Source organism: Ictidomys tridecemlineatus, chromosome 1 (assembly GCF_052094955.1).
Source record: "Ictidomys tridecemlineatus isolate mIctTri1 chromosome 1, mIctTri1.hap1, whole genome shotgun sequence".
Taxonomy (NCBI): Eukaryota; Metazoa; Chordata; class Mammalia; order Rodentia; family Sciuridae; genus Ictidomys; species Ictidomys tridecemlineatus.
Genome location: NC_135477.1, coordinates 120473744 through 120488064, shown reverse-complemented (window position 1 = coordinate 120488064; position 14321 = coordinate 120473744). Strand labels below are relative to the sequence as shown.

The 14321-nt window shown below is 48.3% G+C and overlaps 1 protein-coding gene across 4 annotated transcripts in view; it reads right to left on the bottom strand.

The window, feature by feature from the left end:
• Nucleotides 1-3159: 3159 nt before the first annotated feature.
• The window catches only part of LOC120885432 (transcriptional activator protein Pur-alpha), a 51991-nt gene continuing 40829 nt past the window's right edge, over nt 3160-14321 (bottom strand). For 2 of the 4 annotated variants that reach the window (XR_013437668.1, XR_005728051.2), the window contains exons 2-4: nt 12740-12888; nt 7223-8328; nt 3160-3590 (exon numbers count right to left, since the gene is read on the bottom strand). The gene's annotated coding sequence lies outside the window, so the exon portion shown is untranslated. The remainder of the gene's footprint in view (nt 3591-7222; nt 8329-12739; nt 12889-14321) is intronic. The other 2 variants (XR_005728048.2, XR_013437664.1) reach the window with 2 other exon arrangements.

Sequence of the window (14321 nt, the reverse complement as noted above, 5' to 3'; positions counted from 1 at the left end):
GTGCTTGAGGCCAGAGGGAAGCCCCGGAAAGGAGACAGGAGCCAGGAGGAGCCGCTAAGCCAAGGAGCTGCTACCTGCTCCACACTGGTTGCCACAGCGACAGCTGAGTAAAAGCAAAGCCAAGAGGATGAGGGGAGGGTCCCAAGAGGTTTCCTGGCACATTCATTCTACACATATTTATCAGTGCCTTGTGTGTACCAGACACCGTGTGAAGCACTGGAGAGTGTTACCAAAAAGCCAAGCCCTGTCCTTATGGAGAGAAACACAGGAAGCAGATCAATCATTGCCACAATCATTGTTGTGGCAAGCAGAGATCAAACAGGATCAGTGAATGTCAGGGTGGGGTCAGGGATGGTGGCTCAGTACCACTACTAGAAGGCCTCTGTGGACCTAGTGTTAGAGAACAAACAAGGAAAGGAATAGAGCCACGTGGATACCCAGGCAAGAATGTCCCAGGCGGCAATCACAGGTGAAAAGCTTGAGGAGGAGCAAGCTGTGCATGCCAGAGAAACGAAAGGGGGTCACTGGACTGGAGCAAAGTGGGAGGGAATTTGAAGAGGCCAGTTGGAGGGTCTGACAGGCCTCAGAAATGTGTTTGAATTTTACTCTGAGTGTGATGGGAAGCCACTGGAAGGTTTTAAGTTTTGAAATTTGGTCTTATTTGTTTCAAAAATTATGTTCCCACCTACAGGCATGGTTAAAACTTAAAAAACAAAACTAAAAAAAAAAAAAAGTGGTAATACCCAGTGCTGACAGGGATGCAGAAAAATTGCAACTCTCATACACTGCTGGTGAGAATGCAAAATGGTACAGTCAGCTTGCAAGAGTTTGGCCATTTCTCATAAAGATAAATATATACTCACGATGCAATCCTACTCCTGGATATTTACCTTAGTGAAATGAAACAGTCATACTAAACCTGTACATAAATGTTTACTAGGACTTTATTTATAATGCTCCATACAGAAAACAATGAAAATACCTTTTACTGGTAAACACTAAATTGTGGTACATCAACATAAGAACACAAGAATAAAAATGAATTATTGATAAAATAATCAACAAGCTTAAAGGTATTATGCTTAGTGGAAAAATCCAACCTCAATAAGTTATATACTTTATAATTTCACACATATAACATTCTCAAAATGGCAAAATGAGAAAGCTGGGCATGGTGGTGCACTCCTATAATCCCAGCAGTTTGGGAGGATGAGACAGGAGGATTACGTTCAAAGCCAGCCTCAGCAACAGCAAGGTGCTAAGCAACTCAATGAGACACTGTCTCTAAATAAAATGCAAAATAGGGCTGGGGATGTGGCTTAGTGGGCTAGCGTCCCTGAGTTCAATCCCTGGTATCTATCCCCAAAATGACAAAACTAAAGATGGAGCACAGATTAGTAGTTGCCAGGGCACAGAGAAGCATAAAGTGGGTATACATATGAGTAAAAGAAGGTGGCACTGGAGAGTTCTTTTGTGTGATGTAACAGCTATGGAGACAGTCACATAAATCTGTGGGATAAAGTGCATAGAACAAACACACCCACACACCAGTGAATGCAGGTGAAAACTAAATTAGGTCCATAGTCACTTAGAAGCAATGCATCAAAGTCAATTTCCTGGTTTTGCGATTGCACTGCAGCTATGTATAAGATGTCACTATTGAGGGGAATTGGAAAAGGGTACAGGAGACTATTATTTTTGCAACTTTCTGTTTGCCTATTATTATTTCAAAATTCAGAAATAAAACTCTAGCAGATGAGGATTAAAAACTATAGGGGCTGGGGATGTGGCTCAAGCGGTAGCTTGCTCACCTGGCATGCGTGCGGCCCGGGTTCGATCCTCAGCACCACATACCAACAAAGATGTTGTGTCCGCCGAGAACTAAAAAATAAATATTAAAAATTTTCTCTCTTTCTCTCTCTCTCTCTCTCCTCTCACTCTCTCTTTAAAAAATAAAATAAAAAAATAAAAACTATACTTAAAAAAAAATACTGGGGATTGAACCCAGAGGCACTTTACCACTGAACTACATTTCAGCCCTTTTTACATTTTATTTCGAGACAGAGTCTCTTACTAAGTTTCTGAGTTCCTCCTGCCTCAGCCTTTCAAGTTGCTGGGATTGCAGGCGTGTGCCACTGAGCCCTGTTCATAAAAGACTTCTTAATATTGGGAAATTTGCAAATGGATTAGGGTTAGATGACATTTGATAATTTCTTTCAATTTTCTTAAGTTGGCAATGTTTTTATTGATTGATTGGTTGATTGACTGCATTACTGGGGACTTAATTGCAGGGTTCCATGCCTGCCAGGCAAGTACTCTGCCATGGAGCTACCTCACTAGCCCTTAGGTGTGATAATGTATGATTATCCCAAGTTCACATACTTAGATGATGTAGTTTGAAGATTTAGAGGTCAAAGTGTCAAAAGTGTCTATAACTTACTCCCAAATAGTTCAGCAAATACGTGTCTGTGAATATACATCATATAAAAAATGGCAAAATGAAAACAATTATTGAATCTATGTGTTGAGTTTATGGGTGATTATTGTATTACTCTCTTGTATTTGAAATGTTCATAATAAGAAGTTGAAAGAAATATGTACATGCATCCCCGAAGCTTTATGGTAAGTAAAGAACCCAGACTCAAAAGACTTCACGCTGTAAGTTTCCATTTAGATGACATTCTGCAAAAGGTGAAACTACAGAAACAGAAATCAGATTAGTGGTTGCCAATGACTGGGGATGAGGGGAGGAATTGACTACTAAAAAGCAAGAGAAGACTTTGGGGGTGATCAAAAAGTGCTATATTTTCATCAGGATGGTGGGTATACAACTATATGTGTTTGTCAAAAATTCATAGAATTATGCACTAAAAAAGTTGAATTTTAATGTACATAAATTATGTCTTTAAAAAAACAGAAAGTACCATGTGCAGAAGACCCATTAAGAAGCAAGTTAGCCAGGCGTGGTGGTGCATTCCTGTAATCCCAGAGGCTCAGGAGGGTGAGACAGGAGGATTGCAAGTTCAAAGCCAGCCTCAGCAACTTAGCCAGGCACTTAGCAATTCAGTGAGACCCTGTCTTTATATATATATATATATATATATATATATATATAGAGAGAGAGAGAGAGAGAGAGAGAGAGAGAGAGAACACCTGGGTTCAATCCCTGGTTTCAAAAAAATCAAATTACATGAGGATGAAGATCTTACCTGTCTTAGACTTGCTTGATTATCTTATAAAATAGTTGGCACCAATAAACGTTAGCCAGTACTTGTGTTTTCCCCGCAGGGGGGAAAAAACTGCTGTGTTCCACTGACTCTCTGGCTATGGAGTGCCTTGGAGTATAAGCTAGGCCCACAGCAGGTGCCCAAATGAGTGCTCGTTGAATGAATGATTTGGCCCTGTCTCACCTCCATAGTGTGACTTATTTTCTGTGGCATTCTCTGCAATGGAGAGGTCCTCAGATGTCCTAGTGGTCTCTGGTGGAGGGAGTTCTGTGGGTTATCTTAGGGTACCAGCAACAGCTCCAATAGATGGCACCTAGATGCTTCAATATTTTCTTCCTCTGGCACAGTATGGGAATTTTCTCTCTGCAGTGGGGTGAGTGGTCACATTTAGGTTAAATATGGGAGGGAAGAAGAGGGAAGGGGAGAACATGCAGAAAACACCAGATGCTCTTTCTAGCTTTTAAAAAACACAGGCATTAGGGAACACAGATTTTTATCACAGTCTGTTTCACTAGAAGGGAGAAATGGGGAAGGGAATAGCAGTCTGTGGAGGGGGACTAATGGAGATCTCAGAACTGGGTCTGGGGTCCAGTGATAATGACAATAAGCATCACAATGACGACAACAGGATTAGCAGACACTGTATGGCAGGTGCTAAGCGTGCCACACGAATTATCTCAGGTAGCCTTCTCAGTAACTCTACAATTATCATCATTCCCATCTTCAGATTAGGAAACTGAGGCCCAGAAGAGCAAGTAAGCCAAATCGTACATTTTCCTCTGTGCAAACTAGTGTACAAATGCATTGAGCTCCTGGGATCGCAGAGCGTGCGAGGTCAGGAAGGACACATATTAAACCAACAATGATAGTTCTCGGAGGAGGAGGACGGATGGCTGTGGTAAAGGTGGGAGCTCGAGCTTTTATCGTGCTGCGTAATTTTCACACTGGGGCTGTGCAGCCGTGTGGTGCGGAGGAGGGGTGGTGGTGCCGGTGTTCAGGAATCCCAGAGCTAATTTGGAACCGGGTTTTAGGGACTGCAGATCCCGGGTTTAACCCGCAGACTGCGCAGCCCTCCAGGAGCCGCGGGGCCTGCCTCCTGCTGGTGGAGTGGGGCGACCAAACCACCAAACGACTTTCCACAGGCTCCTTGTCTCCCGCTCTGGGTTTCCCGGGGGACTCAGGCCAGCCCCGGTGTCTCGGGGGCCTTCGGAGAGCCCTTTGCCGGGTGTCCAGCCCCGCGGCCCGCCCACTGTCGCCGAGCCGACTCCGGGCCAATCAGACCCGGGTGATGCCACTCCGGAGATGAGAGTGGCAGGAAATCAAGGTCAAGGCCCCGGACACAATGGGGCCATTGTCGGTCTCCAGTCAGTTGACTTTCAAGCAGCAGTTCCCCTTCCACCCTCGCTCCCTCTCCCACCCCCATCCCTGCCAGGAAGTCACCCAAACCGCCTGCCTCCTTATTAGCCCCCGCCCAAAGGGAGCCGCATTCTGGGTCCTACCCCTGGAGGCGCCGGCCGGGCTGCCCCCTACATTATCTATTCCTTCCACCAGGTGGCGACAGAGCACCACATTTCTGGGAGCCCGGAGGGAGAAAAGGGGCAGCTGCTCAATCGCTGATCAGGGCGTGGGGGAACCTTGCCCTTCCTGTTTTATCCCAGAGCGACAAAAAATCCGAGTTAGATTTGCCTTCCCTCATCCTTTACTCTGAGGTCACAAAGATCTGGAATCTCAGGAGCTCTTGCCCCAGCAAACGGCAAAATGGCCGTAAAGTGTAGCACTTTTCCTTGGGGGGAAGAAACTGAAAGGGGAGCCCCCTTACTGAGCAAGTCCCAGCAGGAGGAACCCTGACAGTTTCTGATTGACGGGTTGTGTTGGTGTATAAATAGTATTTCTGACACCTCCCCCATGACGTCCTCCCTCAGAGCAAGTTATAAGTTTCCTTCTTCACATATATCACAGTGTGCATTAGGACACATATTTGATTATTTTCTACTAGAATACACCCTCTATGAGAGCAGGAATAGAGTCAGTTTTTGTGCCAAGTACAGTATCTAGTACATAGTAAATGTTCAGTAAAAATCTGAGAATGTAATGTGTGAACGATGTGTCCACTGAAGTTCCAGAGAATCCAGCATATATGATTACAGGTAGCACCTAGGCCCATTTAGCAGGGGCTAGGGGCCTTGGCCCAGATCATCGATTAGAGAGGAATGTCCCCGAGGCAGAACATTTTGAGATTAAGACATCTGGACCTGGTCTGGCCACCTGGCTTCACAGTTTCACCTCCACCCATCATGTGTTGAGCAACTTTGCACACATGGACCTCTCTGGGCTTCAGTCTCCTCATCTGTTAAATGGTAATAAAAATGTCATCTGTCTCTCTAAAAGCCATTGTGAGTGTGTACAGAGCCTGGAACACTGAGCACCCAGGGATATGAGTCATTATTATTGCTGTATTGCCATTATTGGGCAAGGAGGCCATAGCCCAAGTGCCCAAGTCATGTGCCAGTTGAGGTTCTGGGGCTGCAGCTGTTCTAGTCTTTTTTTTTTTTTCTTCCCTGTGAAGTGGTCCAGGAAGCTGTGGCTGGTGGGGCCTGTTCCTCTTTCCAGTTGGCTGGTCTTCCCCTCTGGTTAGAAGTCTGATCTGTCTCTGCTGCCAGGTGTGTGTGTGTGTGTGTGTGTGTGTGTGTGTGTGTGTGTGTGTGTGTGTGTAAAGATAATGATCAAAGCAACACAGGAAAAAAATGCATTTGTTTTTAACTTTTATAGGGGATAGGGCCTGGTCTGGGACATTCCTTGAGGAAGTGACTTGAGGGAGCTGGAGAATGAGAAAGAGGAACTATCCAGAAGACCCTTCCTTTAAAACAGCCCACTCCTAGGGAACACCATAATGTCCCAAAGGAACTCAGGCTCCTCCTGGGCCAGGCAAATGCCAGATGGGAGAAGATTCAAAGCGAACACACCCTAACTACCCACGCTCCTCCTGAACCTGCTGCCTCACTTGGGCCACCAGCACACAGCCGCAGGATGTTAGGCCTCAGCCTCCCTGCCTGGGGGAGGAAGCAGAGCCTTTTAGGAAGGTGGAGCCTTCCAGAAGCCTGCCAGGGGTTCAAGACCCGGGATGGGGCTAGGACATTGGGCAGTGAACCAGCCCCTCGGGCCAGCATTCCTGGTTGCTACCCCAAAGTGGGGCAAGGAGCCAGCTGTGGTTATGGGTGCCCATCCATGCCAGCCGCCAGCACCCTGGGGTGGCTGAGAGCATGGTGTCAGGGTGTTGAGGAGTATCCCAACTCTGCAGTTGCCAGCTTTGGCAACTCCCTTAAATGAGCCTCAGTTTTCTTGCCTATAATATGGGGACAATATAACTGTACCATTCTCACAGGGTGGTTCTGAATATTTAGTGAGCTAATATATGAAACATCCTGGCACATGGTGGGTATTCGATAAACATTAGCATTATTTTTTTTTTTAATCACAAGAATCAGCCAGTTCAAACTTGCTTTTTTTTTTTCTTTTGAACTGGGGATTAAACCTAGGGGCCCTTAACCACTCAGCTACATCCCTAGCCCTTTTTTACATTTTTTTTTTTTATCTTGAGACAGGGTTTTGCTAAGTGGTTGGTGCTCTTGCTTAATTGCTGAGGCTGTTCTCTAATTTGTGATCCTCCTGCCTCAGCCTCCTGAGGCACTAGGATTACAGATGTGTATCACTGTGCCTGGCAAGAATCAGCCAGTTCAGAGATGAAAAACCTAAGACCCAAGAAGCTAAGTATCTTGCTTTGGGCCCCACTCACAAGTAAAAAGTGGAAAGAGTTTGGATTCAAACTTAAATGTTTTAACTTTCAAAACTGTGCTCCTTGGAGGTGGAAGAAGGAGCAGACGAGTGGTTGGTTGCCTGGGAAGAAATTGGGTGTTTTAGTCAGCTTTTTCGCTGCTGTGACCAAAGGATCTGACCAGAACAATTATAGAGGAGGAAAAGTTTATTTGAGGACTCACAGTTTTAGAAGTCTTAGTCCATAGAAGGCGGGCTCCAGGTGAGGCTGAACATCACGGCGGCGGGAGAGGGTGGCAGAAGGAAGCAGCTCACATCATGATGATCAGGAAGCAGAGAGAGCTTCTCCACTCTTGAGATTCAAAATATATACCCCTTAGCCATGCCCTAATTCCCACCTCCTCCAGCCACTCACTGCCACTTCAGTTCTCACTCAGTTAATCCCTATTAGGGGATTAAATCACTGATTGGGTTAAGACTCTTAGAATCCAATCATTTCTCCTCTGAACCTTCTTGCTTTGTCTCACATGTGAGTTTTGGGGGGTACCTCAGATCTAAACCATCACACTGGGCTCCTGTTAAAACCATATATTAATGGATTCAACATATGGCTGTAACTGGGGTAAAGGTGGCATGCACTTCCTCTTCTAAAATACAGGATTCAGGCAGGGGCCCCTGCAGGGCCAGGTGCACCAGTTGTGATGGAGTCAGAGCAGGCAAGAGTGGGAGGGGCCAATTAAATCACAGGGCAGGTGCACACCCAGTTCCAGGAGCTGGAGCTGTGCGGAGGCCACTCACCTTGGAATGAGTGGCCAGCCTGAGCCACAAATATCTGCTCCCCCATGTCTCCTGTAGTTTGTGGTGTCCCCTCCCTTACCCATCTTTGTGTGGAATTCCTCCACCTATCCTCTTCTCTCAGTGTAATAATCCCACCTAACAAAAGTGACCATGGCTGATGCTGGCCAGGCTGTGCCTAGGCAAGCCACCAAGCTGGACTAAGCCCCTTCCCCTGTGCCAGGACACTCTGGCCCTGTGGCTTGTCCCCTTCTTCATGAAAACCCAAATGACTCTCATTTTTTTTTAAAAAATGGACACAATATCTTTATTTTATTTATTTATTTTTTTATGTGTTGCTGAGGATCAAACCCAGTGCCTCACACATGCTAGGCAAGCGCTCTACCATTGAGCCACCACTCCAGCCCATGAATCTTGTTTTTGAGACGCTGAAGTTAAACAGCCCTGGGATGTGAGGAGGCAGAAGCAGAAGAACTTTCCTGAGGACACTCTGCTCTCTCCAGTTCTGGAAGGGTGGGCTGGGAGGCTGGGAGACCTTGAAAAGGAAGAGGTCAGATGGTTGCAGAGTGCAGAAGATGCTGTCAGGAGGGGCCTTAGTTTTGGGGGTGAGTTGGCATGGTGGGGGAAGGGGTAATGGTGGCCCAGCTTTGCTATCATCTGCAGACTCTGAAGTCAGGCAGATCAGGTTTGAATCCTGCCTTATACACTGGGTGACCTTGGAAAGTCACTTCATTTCCCTGAGCCTCACCTACCTCATCTGTTAAATGGGTTTAGTTAAACTCATGAGGTTTGTGAGGATTAAAAAAGGTAATGAAGAGCCCAGGGCCAGGGCACACAGCAAGCATCAATAAATGATCTTTGCTGTTCCTGGGGCTGCTGTTGCTGGTGATGGCTCTGAGTTGGGCCAACCTTCAGAGGCAGGTCAACTAGATCTGTGGGGGTGGGGTGCTTCCTCCTAGCCTGATCCTGCTGCCGCTGACACCAGGTCCTTGGGCCTGTCAGGAAGCTGAGGAGGGGAGTCACCAATCCCCAAGCTCACCCATGACACCCTGCTGACCCCCAGAAAGCAAGGTTCCTGGCTAGCCTGTGAAGTGAGATGGGGATCCCTCATGCTAAGGTGATGCCTGATTTCTCCTTTTTTCCACTTATTTCTTCTCTGCCTTAAATCTTCTCCAGTGCCAGAGACGGGCTCCTCTGTGCCAGGGAGAGAGAGGGAGCCAGGGTGGGGCAAAGACATGGAGGAGGTTCCCTAATATAGAGAGGAAAGGGGCTGGCAGTCTTTGACTTTTAAACCCCAGGTTGAAATTGGTGACATGGAGTAATGTGGTTAAAATGTACATCAAAACCGGGTGCAGTAGAGCACACCTATAATCCCAGCATCTGGGGAGGCAGGAGGATCACAAGTTCGAGGCCAGCCTGGGCAACTTAGCAAGATCCTGTCTCAAAAAAGAAAAAAGGGTCAGGGGTGTGCCTCAGTGGTAGAGCAACATCTGGGCTCAATTCTTGGTACCACAAACAAAAACATGTCCCCACCCACTGACACCCCCTTTAGAAAAGAGCTGCCCTTAAGAGCATGGTGCTGCCTGCATAAAAGAGGAAGGAGAGTGTCAAGGAGTAAAGACAAATCTAGTCCCTTTGGCCCTCTGACACCTCCTTTCCCGGAGTGGGGGGTCTGTTGCTCTCACATCCTGGCCTGTGTCCTCCCTGCTACTGAGGGCTGGTGGGGCTGGACCTGGGGAAGGGCACTGTGCAGGCTTGGGGCCCAGCTGGGGCTGAAATTCTGCTCTTCAGCCCTTTCCACTAATAGCCGTCTGACTTTGATTACTCCAAAGTCCTGTTCCTGAGACGGGATCTTTGTGTTTCTCCAATGAGTGAGGCCCCTGGTTCCATCTCCACCCAGTTCTCCCAGAATCTATACAGGGGAAAGCCTGTCCAGGCTTTGGAGAGTTCGGTCAATCTGAGGACCCCGCAGCCCCGACTCCAGCAGGCTGCGCCTACCCGTGCTGGCTCCCGGGTGTAGGAGGTCCTGAGGCAGAGCCTCTGGAGCTGGAGCTGCCGATCTGAGCTGCGATTAGCCTGGAATGTTCCCAGTCCAGTTCGCAGCGAGGTCCAAGGAGACTGTGGGCGGGTCTGGCCCCAGGTTCCTTAGGCTTGGAAACCCACAGGCCTGCCTTCAGGGCCTCTGATTCCCGGGTTGCCTAGCCACAGGCCTGTCCTCTTGACTGTCTACCGCACTGCCGTTTCTCAGCAGCCCACAAAGGCCCACTTGGCTCCCTCTGCCAGAAACTTACCACCCATCATCTTTTTTGACTGGCTGATTTCTACTCTTTTTTTTAAAGGCTCCCTCCAGGCAACTTTTTGACCCCTCTCTTACCCCAGCCCAGTAGTGGCTGCCCCTTCCCTGTCCTAAGTAACTCCTCCCTTATGTCATGTGGCACTCATTATGTTGGCTCCAGAGTACTGCCCAGGGATAGAAACGTAATCTCTGAGTCCTGGTACATAAGCCCTGCATATGGCAGGTGCCCAACTAGAATGGACAAATGACGAGTGGTCACACCTGGCAGCTTTAAGAGCTACAGTTTATGTGGATGTGGGGGTGGTGACTCCTGCTCACAAATGCTCCTCCCACACCTGAGGCTGCCCCTTCTCAGCCCTATATTCTAGGCCTTCTTTCCTTCCACTCAACTCCATCCCCATGTCACAGGTTGATAAGGACTGGGAGGTGGTACAGGAAGGAGTCAAGCATGGGGCCACTGTCAGCTTAGGGATTTTGACCCAAGTTTCCTTTTCTGTTAAAGAGATGATAACAGCATCTTTTTAGGGTGGCCATAAGGACTGAAAGTGGCCATCCCTATAAGATGCCTCCCATCTATCTCCCAAGGCCTGGGATCTCTGGAGAGGGGAGGGCAACTCTGGGATCTGGCTTGACATTCTGGTTGTGACATTTCTGCACCCTTTGTCCCCGCCCTGCCCCATCTCCTCCCTAGGGCTACCCCTCTGCAGTGCTGGGGGAAGTCTGGGATATATGGTTATAGGGGAAGCTCCTTGGACAAATGAGTGGCTTCAGTGAAAATTCTCTGCCCACATGGCTGTGTTTAATTTGGGGGTCTGAGTGCCTCTGGTTTCACAGGCACTCAGTGCTGACCGGCATTCCAGATGCCAGGGGTGTGGGGAGTCACTATCTAGGCCCAAGGTGGAAAGTGGAGGCAGACAGCCCAGGTGTTTATGGAGCTCAGCCACTAGAAAATGGGAATCTGAGAAGTTGTGAGCTGTCACCTCTCTACCAGGCCATCTGCCCCCTGCCATGTTGAGAGGACACACTAGAAAGGGCCAGGACCAGCCCTCCCAAGTCCAATGAGGCTACTTCCCAGGCCAGGTCCCCCACCAACATAGCCCCTGGAAGACAGGTTCTGCCTGCTTCCTCCCAGGGCATTGGATAGGCATTGTGGGAAAGCTTCACCTTCCCACACTCTCCCAGAGGCCAGCAAGACATCTTGGGTGGAGGCAGAAGGAACTTGGGGGAAGTGTGGAAGCCAGCATGCACCCACCTTTTCTCTCCACTACTCAGCTCCCACTCCCACCCACCCCTTGGTGGGTGGCGGGACACAAGGGATAGAATGTATGAAGACTGGAGGCAGTCTAGCTGTGTGTGACTTTGGGCAAGTGACTTCATTTCTCTGAGCTTCATTTCCTAAGATGTAAATGAGGATAACAACAGCATATATCTCTTAGAAAGTTGTAAAAATTAAATAGTCAAGTAGGATTAAATAACAAATTAAAGGATTAAATAATAAAATTTATGCATTAAACAAAGAGGCCATTTGAACAAAAAGTGGTAATATTATTTTGTGGGGTGGGGGGTAGGCAGTACTGGGAATTGAACCCAGGGTCTTGCACATGCTTAGGCAAGCACTATACCACCAAGCTACATTTCCAGCCCTTTTCAAAAAAAAAATCATTCTTTTATTTTGTGATAGAGTCTTACTAAGTTGCCCAGGCTGGCCTTGAATTTGTGATCCTCCTGCCTCAGCCTCCTGAGTAGCTAGGATTATAGGCATGCACCACTACATCCAGCCTAGTATTCCTATTATCATCTGTCCTTGCTGTGTTCCCAGCATCCACCCAGGACACTTTAATGCAGTTCAACATAACAGAATCTGTTTAACATTTATGATTCCTTAAGGAGGAACTCAATGTGCTCAAACAACGGGAGAAAAGAAGCCCCCAGGTTCTCAGGCAGGGCTGCCATGGCTTTCTGTACTCTGCCTCCTGTTGAGTACCAGATGGTCCTGGGCTATCCTTAACCCTTCCAAGTCCCACAGCTTGGGGAGATCTTGTTGCTTCTTCCTTGGTTGGGACAGTCAGGCAGGTAGGCAAACCTGTCACCTAAGACTATGACTCATGGCTTGGAGGCCATGCTACAGGAGCTAAAAAGCAGGTGGAGTGGGGTAGTAGGGATGCCTGGCTAGAAAAATAACAAGATGTACCATAGCCCCACCCCACCCCACCCCCGCCACCTTTTTTTTTTTTTTTTTTAATTTTGAGACAGGGTCTCTCTAAGTTGCTGAGGCTGGCCTTGAACTTGCAGCCCTCCTACTTCAGCCTTCCAGGTCACTAGGATTTATAGAGATGTGCCACTGCACCCCTACCCAGTTTAATCTATTCTTTCTATAGAGATAGTTCAGAGGCAATGACACTAGAAGCAAACGGGCCCCCTTCTTCAGTGTTAGGGTCTCAGGTGTAACCAAACTCAGCTTTGTACCACCCTCAGTGTAGGGTGCTAGCAGAAGGGAGCGGGAAAGACTGAGAGACCCACAAGGCCCACAAGGCCCAAAGGCCCTGGGCCATAGGAGGAAAACAGGTATAAAAAATACTTCAAGGTTCTAGCCTTACTATATGGAACAACTCAAGGGTTAACCTTGGTCCCCACTTACAAACGCACCCACCTTGTCCATATCTGTAAAGAGAAAAGGAAGAAAGATGCTGTTGGAGCTTGTAGGCTGCCTTATTGCCTATAGCTGCAGCTGGATAACCATATTTGTGTGCCCGTTGAGGGACCCTGGGACTTCTAGGCAGGCCACCTTGGAGTTCTCTCCTGTAAGACAAGAGGCATGAAACTGAAGTTCTGCCTGAGGATTTAGGCCAGTTGGTGGCCCTGGCCACAGTTGCTCCTTAAGGCCAAGGCCTGGGTTAAACTGCTGGCATTATACAGCACCCTCCTTCCAGCCACCAGAATAGGTGGTATTGACACACTTTTGAGGGGTCCTGCACCCCTCTCTAGGGGCAGCACAGAGATGCTCAGCCTTTTCAGCAGTCTGTGGAGGGTTAGGCCATGGAGGGGCTGCTGGGTACTGGTGTTTCCTGGGGAGGCGTTCTGGCTGCCTGGGTGGTGAGTCCTTACCTGGAAGCAGAGCAGCCTCTCCCACCCAGATTCAGGCCAGACTGTGGAGTGGAAGAGAAGCCAAAGCCAGTCAGGACCAGGCGTCTGGAATGGCTGTTTTGTTGGATGGGTCCCAGGCCTGGGGCTCTGCTGCCCAGGCCCTGCCATTCTTCTGAGGAATGGGGGCTGGGGATGTATCCTGGCCAGGCCTTGAAAATGAGAAGGCCAGAGAACCAGGGGAATGGAGGATGGTGTGTGAGTGTGTGCAAATGTCAATGTGCCAAACCCAATAGCTTCTCTCCTAGGAGTTCTTTTATTAAATGCCCGATCCCAGCTCCTCCTCCTATGGCTGATGGAGCACAGAGGGCTGGGATACCACAGCCTCACGGGCGGAACCCCACCTCTCAGCTGCCTGGAAATTTTAGTCAGGGACCACACAGGGTACTGCAGCTTCCTGTCACCAATCAACAGGCGGCAAGAGAAGGCGCCTGGCGTCCTCAGAGAGGGAGGTGGCCATGTGGAGAGGCTGGCAGATTTCCTGGGTGTGGAGGGAAGGGATAGGGTTCGGGGAGCAGCCTTCTCCAGGGTGTTTCAGGAGGAAGATAAGCACCAAACTAGGTTCTGCTAGGTGTGTGTCCAGGTCCTGTTTTCCCCACCCCTCCCACTCAGCCTGGTTCTCCCTCTCCCCACTCTTGAAAGATCCTGTGATTCTTTTTTTTTTTTAAATATTTATTTCTTAGTTGTACACAATACCTTTATTTTGTATATTTATATTTATGTGGTGCTGAAGATCGAACCCAGGACCTCGCACGTGCTAGGCAAGCGCTCTACCACTGAGCTACAACCCCAGCCCTGATCCTATGATTCTTTATCACAGTTCATAATTCTCCACTTGCTAAGTGGTTTGGTTGAGGTCCACGCTCCCTATGGGTCATGCGTTTACTGGATGGTGCTATTAGGATGGAAGAGGTTATGCCTGTTTTCATTACTGTCTCCCCAGTACTTGGCACTCCCCAGGGTGGTCAAAAAGTGGGTGCTCAATACACATTTGGTAAGTAAATGAATTAAAGAATAAATTCCTCTGGCAGATACCATGAGCTTCTTGTTTATTTTTGACTCCCCGACCCCTGGCCCCGTGCCTGGCATAA